The sequence below is a fragment of the Chiloscyllium plagiosum genome, unplaced genomic scaffold (genome assembly GCF_037043375.1).
Source record: "Chiloscyllium plagiosum isolate Xiang-an unplaced genomic scaffold, Cpla_swu_hap1 HiC_scaffold_33, whole genome shotgun sequence".
In the NCBI taxonomy this organism is placed as follows: Eukaryota; Metazoa; Chordata; class Chondrichthyes; order Orectolobiformes; family Hemiscylliidae; genus Chiloscyllium; species Chiloscyllium plagiosum.
In genome coordinates this window covers 21,350,686-21,365,085 of record NW_028270171.1, presented here as the reverse complement: position 1 = coordinate 21,365,085, position 14,400 = coordinate 21,350,686, and the positions used below count along the sequence as shown (strand labels likewise).

General features: G+C 50.2%; 7 non-coding genes across 7 annotated transcripts; all 7 read right to left on the bottom strand.

Annotated features, from left to right (window-relative positions):
* Positions 1-312: 312 nt before the first annotated feature.
* Positions 313-504, bottom strand: LOC148141259 (U2 spliceosomal RNA). Its single transcript, XR_015752613.1, has one exon. It is a non-coding gene; the product is annotated as a U2 spliceosomal RNA (small nuclear RNA).
* Positions 505-2,334: 1,830 nt separating this feature from the next.
* On the bottom strand, positions 2,335-2,526 carry LOC148141258 (U2 spliceosomal RNA). Its single transcript, XR_015752614.1, has one exon. It is a non-coding gene; the product is annotated as a U2 spliceosomal RNA (small nuclear RNA).
* A 1,827-nt stretch (positions 2,527-4,353) lies between these two features.
* Positions 4,354-4,545, bottom strand: LOC148141257 (U2 spliceosomal RNA). The gene has a single exon (XR_015752612.1). It is a non-coding gene; the product is annotated as a U2 spliceosomal RNA (small nuclear RNA).
* A 1,826-nt stretch (positions 4,546-6,371) lies between these two features.
* On the bottom strand, positions 6,372-6,563 carry LOC148141256 (U2 spliceosomal RNA). Its single transcript, XR_015752611.1, has one exon. It is a non-coding gene; the product is annotated as a U2 spliceosomal RNA (small nuclear RNA).
* A 1,826-nt stretch (positions 6,564-8,389) lies between these two features.
* LOC148141255 (U2 spliceosomal RNA) lies at positions 8,390-8,581 on the bottom strand. Its single transcript, XR_015752602.1, has one exon. It is a non-coding gene; the product is annotated as a U2 spliceosomal RNA (small nuclear RNA).
* Positions 8,582-10,407: 1,826 nt separating this feature from the next.
* LOC148141254 (U2 spliceosomal RNA) lies at positions 10,408-10,599 on the bottom strand. The gene has a single exon (XR_015752610.1). It is a non-coding gene; the product is annotated as a U2 spliceosomal RNA (small nuclear RNA).
* Positions 10,600-12,425: 1,826 nt separating this feature from the next.
* Positions 12,426-12,617, bottom strand: LOC148141253 (U2 spliceosomal RNA). The gene has a single exon (XR_015752591.1). It is a non-coding gene; the product is annotated as a U2 spliceosomal RNA (small nuclear RNA).
* Positions 12,618-14,400: the final 1,783 nt, after the last annotated feature.

Here is a 14,400-nt window from a genome sequence, read left to right as displayed (position 1 = left end):
GGCGGATAGGGGCAAACCCATTCATTTAAATTGGAAAGTTACCTTCCTGGCAGCCCCCTGGTTCCAGAATGTTCCCTGTAGCACGTTCGGGCCGCGGATATGGGGGTTACCCTGTCCTGGCTTTCAGCGTGCTGCACCTTCGTCAGGTAACTGCAGAGCAGGATCATAAGACAGAAAACTGGTAACAAAAGATGATAGTTTCATGCAACTGAAAAGACAATAGATGGAACAATCACTGCAATCAACACGGCAAACTAGCAAAGGCAAGAGATTCACATTCCATTAACCTGCTTTTGAACTTGGCTAGTAGGCATTGGCTGCACCATTCCTGGAAACACTGCAATACCAGGCTGATACATGGAGGGGACAGAGCAAGCCCTTAAGCCATCTCCCTGCTCCAAAAATCCATTTAATACAAACACTCCCACGTTCGGGAGATATCAGCGATTAAACTGATAAGAACAGAAACTACACATATTCCAAGCCAAAAGGCCGAGAAGCGATAGCACATTAATACTCCAACGGTGGGGGTCATATTTGCCGACTATCCTTTCCATCAGCTTGATGATATTCAAAGTTCGTTTATTCCCTTACCGTGTACCTTCCAAGATTTCCGACCAGATCGGAAGATCACTTTGCAGCAGTCGCTGTGCTTTCCCCGTGGTTTTCTGTCCATCTGTTACCTAGCCGCGCAGATCGCGCTGACGACCAATCAGATGGCACGGGCCGGAGCCGCCATGGAAGCGCACGTCAGGTCGACTGCAGAGAGGTTTCTCCCGCTGATCGGGGACAGCAGCAGGGTCATTCTCCCGCTGATCGGGGACAGCAGCAGCGGCGGCGGCGGCGGCAGGGTCATTTCCCCGGCATCTACAAGATTCACCAGAATTCCTCAGGCAGCAACCTTCCAAACCCATGGCCAACACAGCCTTGAGGGATGACGGCAGCAGATCCGTGGGAACACCACCATTCGCAAGTTCTTTCCCGAGGCACTCGCTGTCCTGAATTGCAAATATATCGTTGTTCCTCCGGTGTCACTGGGTCAAAATCTGGAATCCCCGCCCAAACAGCATCGCGGGGCTACCGACAGCACATGGACTGCAGCGGTTCGAGAGAGCAGCTCACCACCAGGGTGATCTCGGGATGGGCAAGAAATGTTGGCCTTGACAGAAAGATCCTATTCATTTCCTCCCCTTGTGTTCGTGTCGCTCGCCCATAAATGCGAATCATTGTTTCCCTCACGTACAGGATTCGCTCCTTGGCATTCCACATCAATCTGAAAAGTTGTGAAAAGTGAATTACGTCCGTGCACCCTTTCTTTATCGTCCACTTTCAATATCCTCTCTACTTGTATCCGACTCTCTGTGTAGAATGGGGAGGGAGCTGATCTCCCTATGTAAACAGGTCACGCTGCAAGCGCACCTCATCGCCACAAGCAGCTCGATTTGACCTCTCCGTTCACATTACTGCAGATTGCTGAGAACATTTGAAGCCGATCCAGTTGACAAACTGACAACTATTTTGCTACTTGCACCACAAACGATGACAAACCATTCCAAATCGTACGGGTGGCATTGTGGCTCAGTGGTTAGTACAGCTGCCTCGTGGCACCAGGGAGCTGAAGTGAGTTCCAGCCTCGGGCGATCGTCTGTGTGAATAATCTTTACGTGCAGACATAGCCACTAAAGCAGGTTGCTTCCGTATAGTAGTTTGCGAAGAAACAAACAGAGATGGGGGTTTCACTCTATTCAGGAAACAGACCAAAGCCATTTCTTTCTTGTTCAAGAAAATATTCGGATAAATTTGATGCGTCGGTGGGTGTGGGGAAGGGATTGTGGGGGCTGATCTGATAGCCATTTGACATTGGCTGAGTTATGGGATCCCACAACCTGATTTGACTGTGTTAAAAATCCCACAACACCAGGTTACAGCTCAACGGGGTTATTTGGAAGTACAGCAGTCACCACCACCCCCGCCGTACCATCGGTGGGATACGTTCCAAGACCGACCGCAGAAGACCGAAACGGCGGATAGGGGCAAACCCATTCATTTAAATTGGAAAGTTACCTTCCTGGCAGCCCCCTGGTTCCAGAATGTTCCCTGTAGCACGTTCGGGCCGCGGATATGGGGGTTACCCTGTCCTGGCTTTCAGCGTGCTGCACCTTCGTCAGGTAACTGCAGAGCAGGATCATAAGACAGAAAACTGGTAACAAAAGATGATAGTTTCATGCAACTGAAAAGACAATAGATGGAACAATCACTGCAATCAACACGGCAAACTAGCAAAGGCAAGAGATTCACATTCCATTAACCTGCTTTTGAACTTGGCTAGTAGGCATTGGCTGCACCATTCCTGGAAACACTGCAATACCAGGCTGATACATGGAGGGGACAGAGCAAGCCCTTAAGCCATCTCCCTGCTCCAAAAATCCATTTAATACAAACACTCCCACGTTCGGGAGATATCAGCGATTAAACTGATAAGAACAGAAACTACACATATTCCGAGCCAAAAGGCCGAGAAGCGATAGCACATTAATACTCCAACGGTGGGGGTCATATTTGCCGACTATCCTTTCCATCAGCTTGATGATATTCAAAGTTCGTTTATTCCCTTACCGTGTACCTTCCAAGATTTCCGACCAGATCGGAAGATCACTTTGCAGCAGTCGCTGTGCTTTCCCCGTGGTTTTCTGTCCATCTGTTACCTAGCCGCGCAGATCGCGCTGACGACCAATCAGATGGCACGGGCCGGAGCCGCCATGGAAGCGCACGTCAGGTCGACTGCAGAGAGGTTTCTCCCGCTGATCGGGGACAGCAGCAGGGTCATTCTCCCGCTGATCGGGGACAGCAGCAGCAGCGGCGGCGGCAGGGTCATTTCCCCGGCATCTACAAGATTCACCAGAATTCCTCGGGCAGCAACCTTCCAAACCCATGGCCAACACAGCCTTGAGGGATGACGGCAGCAGATCCGTGGGAACACCACCATTCGCAAGTTCTTTCCCGAGGCACTCGCTGTCCTGAATTGCAAATATATCGTTGTTCCTCCGGTGTCACTGGGTCAAAATCTGGAATCCCCGCCCAAACAGCATCGCGGGGCTACCGACAGCACATGGACTGCAGCGGTTCGAGAGAGCAGCTCACCACCAGGGTGATCTCGGGATGGGCAAGAAATGTTGGCCTTGACAGAAAGATCCTATTCATTTCCTCCCCTTGTGTTCGTGTCGCTCGCCCATAAATGCGAATCATTGTTTCCCTCACGTACAGGATTCGCTCCTTGGCATTCCACATCAATCTGAAAAGTTGTGAAAAGTGAATTACGTCCGTGCACCCTTTCTTTATCGTCCACTTTCAATATCCTCTCTACTTGTATCCGACTCTCTGTGTAGAATGGGGAGGGAGCTGATCTCCCTATGTAAACAGGTCACGCTGCAAGCGCACCTCATCGCCACAAGCAGCTCGATTTGACCTCTCCGTTCACATTACTGCAGATTGCTGAGAACATTTGAAGCCGATCCAGTTGACAAACTGACAACTATTTTGCTACTTGCACCACAAATGATGACAAACCATTCCAAATCGTACGGGTGGCATTGTGGCTCAGTGGTTAGTACGGCTGCCTCGTGGCACCAGGGAGCTGAAGTGAGTTCCAGCCTCGGGCGATCGTCTGTGTGAATAATCTTTACGTGCAGACATAGCCACTAAAGCAGGTTGCTTCCGTATAGTAGTTTGCGAAGAAACAAACAGAGATGGGGGTTTCACTCTATTCAGGAAACAGACCAAAGCCATTTCTTTCTTGTTCAAGAAAATATTCGGATAAATTTGATGCGTCGGTGGGTGTGGGGAAGGGATTGTGGGGGCTGATCTGATAGCCATTTGACATTGGCTGAGTTATGGGATCCCACAACCTGATTTGACTGTGTTAAAAATCCCACAACACCAGGTTACAGCTCAACGGGGTTATTTGGAAGTACAGCAGTCACCACCACCCCCGCCGTACCATCGGTGGGATACGTTCCAAGACCGACCGCAGAAGACCGAAACGGCGGATAGGGGCAAACCCATTCATTTAAATTGGAAAGTTACCTTCCTGGCAGCCCCCTGGTTCCAGAATGTTCCCTGTAGCACGTTCGGGCCGCGGATATGGGGGTTACCCTGTCCTGGCTTTCAGCGTGCTGCACCTTCGTCAGGTAACTGCAGAGCAGGATCATAAGACAGAAAACTGGTAACAAAAGATGATAGTTTCATGCAACTGAAAAGACAATAGATGGAACAATCACTGCAATCAACACGGCAAACTAGCAAAGGCAAGAGATTCACATTCCATTAACCTGCTTTTGAACTTGGCTAGTAGGCATTGGCTGCACCATTCCTGGAAACACTGCAATACCAGGCTGATACATGGAGGGGACAGAGCAAGCCCTTAAGCCATCTCCCTGCTCCAAAAATCCATTTAATACAAACACTCCCACGTTCGGGAGATATCAGCGATTAAACTGATAAGAACAGAAACTACACATATTCCGAGCCAAAAGGCCGAGAAGCGATAGCACATTAATACTCCAACGGTGGGGGTCATATTTGCCGACTATCCTTTCCATCAGCTTGATGATATTCAAAGTTCGTTTATTCCCTTACCGTGTACCTTCCAAGATTTCCGACCAGATCGGAAGATCACTTTGCAGCAGTCGCAGTGCTTTCCCCGTGGTTTTCTGTCCATCTGTTACCTAGCCGCGCAGATCGCGCTGACGACCAATCAGATGGCACGGGCCGGAGCCGCCATGGAAGCGCACGTCAGGTCGACTGCAGAGAGGTTTCTCCCGCTGATCGGGGACAGCAGCAGGGTCATTCTCCCGCTGATCGGGGACAGCAGCAGCAGCGGCGGCGGCAGGGTCATTTCCCCGGCATCTACAAGATTCACCAGAATTCCTCGGGCAGCAACCTTCCAAACCCATGGCCAACACAGCCTTGAGGGATGACGGCAGCAGATCCGTGGGAACACCACCATTCGCAAGTTCTTTCCCGAGGCACTCGCTGTCCTGAATTGCAAATATATCGTTGTTCCTCCGGTGTCACTGGGTCAAAATCTGGAATCCCCGCCCAAACAGCATCGCGGGGCTACCGACAGCACATGGACTGCAGCGGTTCGATGAGCAGCTCACCACCAGGGTGATCTCGGGATGGGCAAGAAATGTTGGCCTTGACAGAAAGATCCTATTCATTTCCTCCCCTTGTGTTCGTGTCGCTCGCCCATAAATGCGAATCATTGTTTCCCTCACGTACAGGATTCGCTCCTTGGCATTCCACATCAATCTGAAAAGTTGTGAAAAGTGAATTACGTCCGTGCACCCTTTCTTTATCGTCCACTTTCAATATCCTCTCTACTTGTATCCGACTCTCTGTGTAGAATGGGGAGGGAGCTGATCTCCCTATGTAAACAGGTCACGCTGCAAGCGCACCTCATCGCCACAAGCAGCTCGATTTGACCTCTCCGTTCACATTACTGCAGATTGCTGAGAACATTTGAAGCCGATCCAGTTGACAAACTGACAACTATTTTGCTACTTGCACCACAAACGATGACAAACCATTCCAAATCGTACGGGTGGCATTGTGGCTCAGTGGTTAGTACGGCTGCCTCGTGGCACCAGGGAGCTGAAGTGAGTTCCAGCCTCGGGCGATCGTCTGTGTGAATAATCTTTACGTGCAGACATAGCCACTAAAGCAGGTTGCTTCCGTATAGTAGTTTGCGAAGAAACAAACAGAGATGGGGGTTTCACTCTATTCAGGAAACAGACCAAAGCCATTTCTTTCTTGTTCAAGAAAATATTCGGATAAATTTGATGCGTCGGTGGGTGTGGGGAAGGGATTGTGGGGGCTGATCTGATAGCCATTTGACATTGGCTGAGTTATGGGATCCCACAACCTGATTTGACTGTGTTAAAAATCCCACAACACCAGGTTACAGCTCAACGGGGTTATTTGGAAGTACAGCAGTCACCACCACCCCCGCCGTACCATCGGTGGGATACGTTCCAAGACCGACCGCAGAAGACCGAAACGGCGGATAGGGGCAAACCCATTCATTTAAATTGGAAAGTTACCTTCCTGGCAGCCCCCTGGTTCCAGAATGTTCCCTGTAGCACGTTCGGGCCGCGGATATGGGGGTTACCCTGTCCTGGCTTTCAGCGTGCTGCACCTTCGTCAGGTAACTGCAGAGCAGGATCATAAGACAGAAAACTGGTAACAAAAGATGATAGTTTCATGCAACTGAAAAGACAATAGATGGAACAATCACTGCAATCAACACGGCAAACTAGCAAAGGCAAGAGATTCACATTCCATTAACCTGCTTTTGAACTTGGCTAGTAGGCATTGGCTGCACCATTCCTGGAAACACTGCAATACCAGGCTGATACATGGAGGGGACAGAGCAAGCCCTTAAGCCATCTCCCTGCTCCAAAAATCCATTTAATACAAACACTCCCACGTTCGGGAGATATCAGCGATTAAACTGATAAGAACAGAAACTACACATATTCCGAGCCAAAAGGCCGAGAAGCGATAGCACATTAATACTCCAACGGTGGGGGTCATATTTGCCGACTATCCTTTCCATCAGCTTGATGATATTCAAAGTTCGTTTATTCCCTTACCGTGTACCTTCCAAGATTTCCGACCAGATCGGAAGATCACTTTGCAGCAGTCGCAGTGCTTTCCCCGTGGTTTTCTGTCCATCTGTTACCTAGCCGCGCAGATCGCGCTGACGACCAATCAGATGGCACGGGCCGGAGCCGCCATGGAAGCGCACGTCAGGTCGACTGCAGAGAGGTTTCTCCCGCTGATCGGGGACAGCAGCAGGGTCATTCTCCCGCTGATCGGGGACAGCAGCAGCAGCGGCGGCGGCAGGGTCATTTCCCCGGCATCTACAAGATTCACCAGAATTCCTCGGGCAGCAACCTTCCAAACCCATGGCCAACACAGCCTTGAGGGATGACGGCAGCAGATCCGTGGGAACACCACCATTCGCAAGTTCTTTCCCGAGGCACTCGCTGTCCTGAATTGCAAATATATCGTTGTTCCTCCGGTGTCACTGGGTCAAAATCTGGAATCCCCGCCCAAACAGCATCGCGGGGCTACCGACAGCACATGGACTGCAGCGGTTCGATGAGCAGCTCACCACCAGGGTGATCTCGGGATGGGCAAGAAATGTTGGCCTTGACAGAAAGATCCTATTCATTTCCTCCCCTTGTGTTCGTGTCGCTCGCCCATAAATGCGAATCATTGTTTCCCTCACGTACAGGATTCGCTCCTTGGCATTCCACATCAATCTGAAAAGTTGTGAAAAGTGAATTACGTCCGTGCACCCTTTCTTTATCGTCCACTTTCAATATCCTCTCTACTTGTATCCGACTCTCTGTGTAGAATGGGGAGGGAGCTGATCTCCCTATGTAAACAGGTCACGCTGCAAGCGCACCTCATCGCCACAAGCAGCTCGATTTGACCTCTCCGTTCACATTACTGCAGATTGCTGAGAACATTTGAAGCCGATCCAGTTGACAAACTGACAACTATTTTGCTACTTGCACCACAAACGATGACAAACCATTCCAAATCGTACGGGTGGCATTGTGGCTCAGTGGTTAGTACGGCTGCCTCGTGGCACCAGGGAGCTGAAGTGAGTTCCAGCCTCGGGCGATCGTCTGTGTGAATAATCTTTACGTGCAGACATAGCCACTAAAGCAGGTTGCTTCCGTATAGTAGTTTGCGAAGAAACAAACAGAGATGGGGGTTTCACTCTATTCAGGAAACAGACCAAAGCCATTTCTTTCTTGTTCAAGAAAATATTCGGATAAATTTGATGCGTCGGTGGGTGTGGGGAAGGGATTGTGGGGGCTGATCTGATAGCCATTTGACATTGGCTGAGTTATGGGATCCCACAACCTGATTTGACTGTGTTAAAAATCCCACAACACCAGGTTACAGCTCAACGGGGTTATTTGGAAGTACAGCAGTCACCACCACCCCCGCCGTACCATCGGTGGGATACGTTCCAAGACCGACCGCAGAAGACCGAAACGGCGGATAGGGGCAAACCCATTCATTTAAATTGGAAAGTTACCTTCCTGGCAGCCCCCTGGTTCCAGAATGTTCCCTGTAGCACGTTCGGGCCGCGGATATGGGGGTTACCCTGTCCTGGCTTTCAGCGTGCTGCACCTTCGTCAGGTAACTGCAGAGCAGGATCATAAGACAGAAAACTGGTAACAAAAGATGATAGTTTCATGCAACTGAAAAGACAATAGATGGAACAATCACTGCAATCAACACGGCAAACTAGCAAAGGCAAGAGATTCACATTCCATTAACCTGCTTTTGAACTTGGCTAGTAGGCATTGGCTGCACCATTCCTGGAAACACTGCAATACCAGGCTGATACATGGAGGGGACAGAGCAAGCCCTTAAGCCATCTCCCTGCTCCAAAAATCCATTTAATACAAACACTCCCACGTTCGGGAGATATCAGCGATTAAACTGATAAGAACAGAAACTACACATATTCCAAGCCAAAAGGCCGAGAAGCGATAGCACATTAATACTCCAACGGTGGGGGTCATATTTGCCGACTATCCTTTCCATCAGCTTGATGATATTCAAAGTTCGTTTATTCCCTTACCGTGTACCTTCCAAGATTTCCGACCAGATCGGAAGATCACTTTGCAGCAGTCGCTGTGCTTTCCCCGTGGTTTTCTGTCCATCTGTTACCTAGCCGCGCAGATCGCGCTGACGACCAATCAGATGGCACGGGCCGGAGCCGCCATGGAAGCGCACGTCAGGTCGACTGCAGAGAGGTTTCTCCCGCTGATCGGGGACAGCAGCAGGGTCATTCTCCCGCTGATCGGGGACAGCAGCAGCAGCGGCGGCGGCAGGGTCATTTCCCCGGCATCTACAAGATTCACCAGAATTCCTCGGGCAGCAACCTTCCAAACCCATGGCCAACACAGCCTTGAGGGATGACGGCAGCAGATCCGTGGGAACACCACCATTCGCAAGTTCTTTCCCGAGGCACTCGCTGTCCTGAATTGCAAATATATCGTTGTTCCTCCGGTGTCACTGGGTCAAAATCTGGAATCCCCGCCCAAACAGCATCGCGGGGCTACCGACAGCACATGGACTGCAGCGGTTCGATGAGCAGCTCACCACCAGGGTGATCTCGGGATGGGCAAGAAATGTTGGCCTTGACAGAAAGATCCTATTCATTTCCTCCCCTTGTGTTCGTGTCGCTCGCCCATAAATGCGAATCATTGTTTCCCTCACGTACAGGATTCGCTCCTTGGCATTCCACATCAATCTGAAAAGTTGTGAAAAGTGAATTACGTCCGTGCACCCTTTCTTTATCGTCCACTTTCAATATCCTCTCTACTTGTATCCGACTCTCTGTGTAGAATGGGGAGGGAGCTGATCTCCCTATGTAAACAGGTCACGCTGCAAGCGCACCTCATCGCCACAAGCAGCTCGATTTGACCTCTCCGTTCACATTACTGCAGATTGCTGAGAACATTTGAAGCCGATCCAGTTGACAAACTGACAACTATTTTGCTACTTGCACCACAAACGATGACAAACCATTCCAAATCGTACGGGTGGCATTGTGGCTCAGTGGTTAGTACGGCTGCCTCGTGGCACCAGGGAGCTGAAGTGAGTTCCAGCCTCGGGCGATCGTCTGTGTGAATAATCTTTACGTGCAGACATAGCCACTAAAGCAGGTTGCTTCCGTATAGTAGTTTGCGAAGAAACAAACAGAGATGGGGGTTTCACTCTATTCAGGAAACAGACCAAAGCCATTTCTTTCTTGTTCAAGAAAATATTCGGATAAATTTGATGCGTCGGTGGGTGTGGGGAAGGGATTGTGGGGGCTGATCTGATAGCCATTTGACATTGGCTGAGTTATGGGATCCCACAACCTGATTTGACTGTGTTAAAAATCCCACAACACCAGGTTACAGCTCAACGGGGTTATTTGGAAGTACAGCAGTCACCACCACCCCCGCCGTACCATCGGTGGGATACGTTCCAAGACCGACCGCAGAAGACCGAAACGGCGGATAGGGGCAAACCCATTCATTTAAATTGGAAAGTTACCTTCCTGGCAGCCCCCTGGTTCCAGAATGTTCCCTGTAGCACGTTCGGGCCGCGGATATGGGGGTTACCCTGTCCTGGCTTTCAGCGTGCTGCACCTTCGTCAGGTAACTGCAGAGCAGGATCATAAGACAGAAAACTGGTAACAAAAGATGATAGTTTCATGCAACTGAAAAGACAATAGATGGAACAATCACTGCAATCAACACGGCAAACTAGCAAAGGCAAGAGATTCACATTCCATTAACCTGCTTTTGAACTTGGCTAGTAGGCATTGGCTGCACCATTCCTGGAAACACTGCAATACCAGGCTGATACATGGAGGGGACAGAGCAAGCCCTTAAGCCATCTCCCTGCTCCAAAAATCCATTTAATACAAACACTCCCACGTTCGGGAGATATCAGCGATTAAACTGATAAGAACAGAAACTACACATATTCCGAGCCAAAAGGCCGAGAAGCGATAGCACATTAATACTCCAACGGTGGGGGTCATATTTGCCGACTATCCTTTCCATCAGCTTGATGATATTCAAAGTTCGTTTATTCCCTTACCGTGTACCTTCCAAGATTTCCGACCAGATCGGAAGATCACTTTGCAGCAGTCGCTGTGCTTTCCCCGTGGTTTTCTGTCCATCTGTTACCTAGCCGCGCAGATCGCGCTGACGACCAATCAGATGGCACGGGCCGGAGCCGCCATGGAAGCGCACGTCAGGTCGACTGCAGAGAGGTTTCTCCCGCTGATCGGGGACAGCAGCAGGGTCATTCTCCCGCTGATCGGGGACAGCAGCAGCAGCGGCGGCGGCAGGGTCATTTCCCCGGCATCTACAAGATTCACCAGAATTCCTCGGGCAGCAACCTTCCAAACCCATGGCCAACACAGCCTTGAGGGATGACGGCAGCAGATCCGTGGGAACACCACCATTCGCAAGTTCTTTCCCGAGGCACTCGCTGTCCTGAATTGCAAATATATCGTTGTTCCTCCGGTGTCACTGGGTCAAAATCTGGAATCCCCGCCCAAACAGCATCGCGGGGCTACCGACAGCACATGGACTGCAGCGGTTCGATGAGCAGCTCACCACCAGGGTGATCTCGGGATGGGCAAGAAATGTTGGCCTTGACAGAAAGATCCTATTCATTTCCTCCCCTTGTGTTCGTGTCGCTCGCCCATAAATGCGAATCATTGTTTCCCTCACGTACAGGATTCGCTCCTTGGCATTCCACATCAATCTGAAAAGTTGTGAAAAGTGAATTACGTCCGTGCACCCTTTCTTTATCGTCCACTTTCAATATCCTCTCTACTTGTATCCGACTCTCTGTGTAGAATGGGGAGGGAGCTGATCTCCCTATGTAAACAGGTCACGCTGCAAGCGCACCTCATCGCCACAAGCAGCTCGATTTGACCTCTCCGTTCACATTACTGCAGATTGCTGAGAACATTTGAAGCCGATCCAGTTGACAAACTGACAACTATTTTGCTACTTGCACCACAAACGATGACAAACCATTCCAAATCGTACGGGTGGCATTGTGGCTCAGTGGTTAGTACGGCTGCCTCGTGGCACCAGGGAGCTGAAGTGAGTTCCAGCCTCGGGCGATCGTCTGTGTGAATAATCTTTACGTGCAGACATAGCCACTAAAGCAGGTTGCTTCCGTATAGTAGTTTGCGAAGAAACAAACAGAGATGGGGGTTTCACTCTATTCAGGAAACAGACCAAAGCCATTTCTTTCTTGTTCAAGAAAATATTCGGATAAATTTGATGCGTCGGTGGGTGTGGGGAAGGGATTGTGGGGGCTGATCTGATAGCCATTTGACATTGGCTGAGTTATGGGATCCCACAACCTGATTTGACTGTGTTAAAAATCCCACAACACCAGGTTACAGCTCAACGGGGTTATTTGGAAGTACAGCAGTCACCACCACCCCCGCCGTACCATCGGTGGGATACGTTCCAAGACCGACCGCAGAAGACCGAAACGGCGGATAGGGGCAAACCCATTCATTTAAATTGGAAAGTTACCTTCCTGGCAGCCCCCTGGTTCCAGAATGTTCCCTGTAGCACGTTCGGGCCGCGGATATGGGGGTTACCCTGTCCTGGCTTTCAGCGTGCTGCACCTTCGTCAGGTAACTGCAGAGCAGGATCATAAGACAGAAAACTGGTAACAAAAGATGATAGTTTCATGCAACTGAAAAGACAATAGATGGAACAATCACTGCAATCAACACGGCAAACTAGCAAAGGCAAGAGATTCACATTCCATTAACCTGCTTTTGAACTTGGCTAGTAGGCATTGGCTGCACCATTCCTGGAAACACTGCAATACCAGGCTGATACATGGAGGGGACAGAGCAAGCCCTTAAGCCATCTCCCTGCTCCAAAAATCCATTTAATACAAACACTCCCACGTTCGGGAGATATCAGCGATTAAACTGATAAGAACAGAAACTACACATATTCCAAGCCAAAAGGCCGAGAAGCGATAGCACATTAATACTCCAACGGTGGGGGTCATATTTGCCGACTATCCTTTCCATCAGCTTGATGATATTCAAAGTTCGTTTATTCCCTTACCGTGTACCTTCCAAGATTTCCGACCAGATCGGAAGATCACTTTGCAGCAGTCGCTGTGCTTTCCCCGTGGTTTTCTGTCCATCTGTTACCTAGCCGCGCAGATCGCGCTGACGACCAATCAGATGGCACGGGCCGGAGCCGCCATGGAAGCGCACGTCAGGTCGACTGCAGAGAGGTTTCTCCCGCTGATCGGGGACAGCAGCAGGGTCATTCTCCCGGTGATCGGGGACAGCAGCAGCAGCGGCGGCGGCAGGGTCATTTCCCCGGCATCTACAAGATTCACCAGAATTCCTCAGGCAGCAACCTTCCAAACCCATGGCCAACACAGCCTTGAGGGATGACGGCAGCAGATCCGTGGGAACACCACCATTCGCAAGTTCTTTCCCGAGGCACTCGCTGTCCTGAATTGCAAATATATCGTTGTTCCTCCGGTGTCACTGGGTCAAAATCTGGAATCCCCGCCCAAACAGCATCGCGGGGCTACCGACAGCACATGGACTGCAGCGGTTCGAGAGAGCAGCTCACCACCAGGGTGATCTCGGGATGGGCAAGAAATGTTGGCCTTGACAGAAAGATCCTATTCATTTCCTCCCCTTGTGTTCGTGTCGCTCGCCCAGAAATGCGAATCATTGTTTCCCTCACGGACAGGATTCGCTCCTTGGCATTCCACTTGAATCTGAAAAGTTGTGAAAAGTGAATTACGTCCGTGCACCCTTTCTTTATCGTCCACTTTCAATATCCTCTCTACTTGTATCCGACTCTCTGTGTAGAATGGGGAGGGAGCTGATCTCCCTATGTAAACAGGTCACGCTGCAAGTGCACCTCTTCGCCACAAGCAGCTCGATTTGACCTCTCCGTTCACATTACTGCAGATCGCTGAGAACATTTGAAGCCGATCCAGTTGACAAACTGACAACTATTTTGCTACTTGCACCACAAATGATGACAAACCATTCCAAATCGTACGGGTGGCACGGTGGCTCAGTGGTTAGTACGGCTGCCTCGTGGTACCAGGGAGCTGAAGTGAGTTCCAGCCTCGGGCGATCGTCTGTGTGAATAATCTTTACGTGCAGGCATAGCCACTAAAGCAGGTTGCTTCCGTATAGTAGTTTGCGAAGAAACAAACAGAGATGGGGGTTTCACTCTATTCAGGAAATAGACCAAAGCCATTTCTTTCTTGTTCAAGAAAATATTCGGATAAATTTGATGCGTCGGTGGGTGTGGGGTAGGGGTTGTGGGGGCTGATCTGATAGCCATTTGACATTGGCTGAGTTATGGGATCCCACAACCTGATTTGACTGTGTTAAAAATCCCACAACACCAGGTTACAGCTCAACGGGGTTACTTGGAAGTACAGCAGTCACCACCAGCTACCCCCCGCCCCACCACCGCCGTACCATCGGTGGGATACGTTCCAAGACCGAACGCAGAAGACCGAAACGGCGGATAGGGGCAAACCCATACATTTAAATTGGAAAGTTACCTCCCTGGCAGCCCCCTGGTTCCAGAATGTTCCCTGTAGCACGTTCGGGCCGCGGATATGGGGGTTACCCTGTCCTGGCTTTCAGCGTGCTGCACCTTCGTCAGGTAACTGCAGAGCAGGATCATAAGACAGAAAACTGGTAACAAAAGATGATAGTTTCATGCAACTGAAAAGACAATAGATGGAACAATCACTGCAATCAACACGGCA